General features: G+C 35.4%; 1 long non-coding RNA gene across 1 annotated transcript; it reads left to right on the top strand.

Annotated features, from left to right (window-relative positions):
- The first annotated feature begins 365 nt into the window (after positions 1–365).
- LOC133181448 (uncharacterized) lies at positions 366–769 on the top strand. Its single transcript, XR_009720472.1, has 2 exons — positions 366–440; positions 646–769. It is a non-coding gene; the product is annotated as an uncharacterized LOC133181448 (long non-coding RNA).
- The last annotated feature ends 352 nt before the right edge of the window (positions 770–1121 follow it).

The raw sequence follows: 1121 nt of genomic DNA, 5'->3' as shown, positions 1-1121 counted from the left end.
AAATTTGTTATTTTAATGGTGTTTTCTTTTCTTGTTGCTGCTGGTTTTACTATTCCTGTGAGCTACATAGCACCGTTTGCAAAAGACAAAAGATTAGAAACAAGATATGATTGGAGACCTCCTCACGATTTCAGCAGCAAATGATTTCATTGGAAGAACTTTGTTCATATTTATTTCTGATAATAAAAAGATCCAAAGGTGTCATATGATGACCATAGTAATTATAGCAAATGGAATTGTCTGTCTGATTGCATCGTTCTATAACGATTTTATTACGCTGTCAGTATTTGGAATTCTGCAAGTGTCATTTGGTGGTACATACTATTCATTGACGAACGTTCTAATAGTTGATTTCATTGAATTAGAAAAACTTAGCCATGGTTTAGTTATTGGCACGGTAACAAGAAGGACATCAATTGCTATTACATCAACATTAGTCGGTAAGTTTGAATCACTGTACTTCACCTGCCAAGCTTCAACTCTTCTTTAAATGATGTATTCCGTCATATATAATGCATGAGGGTGCAAGACTCGAATAGATCTTTAGCGAAGAATAAAGATTAGTGCAATGTACATGTAGTTTCAAAAATAGTTCAGTGGACAAAATGTAAAAGCTACAAGCCTCTATACAAATTATATTTACAGGTTTTATACGAGACAAGACTGGATCGTATGTGGGTGGATTCTACCTCATGGGGATCTCTTTGATTCTTGGTGGATTTTTATTGTTATTGAAGCCATTGATATCAAAATAAAGATGTTTTCCTGGGTTTAGGTTGTACTATTGTTCACCGAAGGGAGAGAATATGTAATTATATACTAAACTAAAGTATTATTTAATGTTGTTTATGAAAAAAAATATATAACACAGAAGCCATCTGATAGGGCATTCGCTTCCTGATCGGGAAGCCCTGGTTCGATTCTCGTTCATCACGCCACGTCAAACATAAGACATAAACATAGGTAGTGACTGTTTTTTTCGCCAAGCGCACGGCACTAGAAGTAAACCACGGGTCTTTCGAATTCTCGAGTCGCGGTAGGCGTTGGCACGATAAAAGAATGAATCGTTTAAACGTCCAAATCTGGCCCCCCGATAATTTACAAAAAATTAAATTAAAATT

The sequence above is a fragment of the Saccostrea echinata genome, unplaced genomic scaffold (genome assembly GCF_033153115.1).
Source record: "Saccostrea echinata isolate AGI-Se365-2 ecotype Australia unplaced genomic scaffold, CSIRO_AGI_Sech_v1 ptg000008l, whole genome shotgun sequence".
Classification (NCBI taxonomy): domain Eukaryota; kingdom Metazoa; phylum Mollusca; class Bivalvia; order Ostreida; family Ostreidae; genus Saccostrea; species Saccostrea echinata.
The sequence above is the reverse complement of the archived record's forward strand: the minus strand, read 5'-3'. Positions and strand labels throughout refer to the sequence as shown.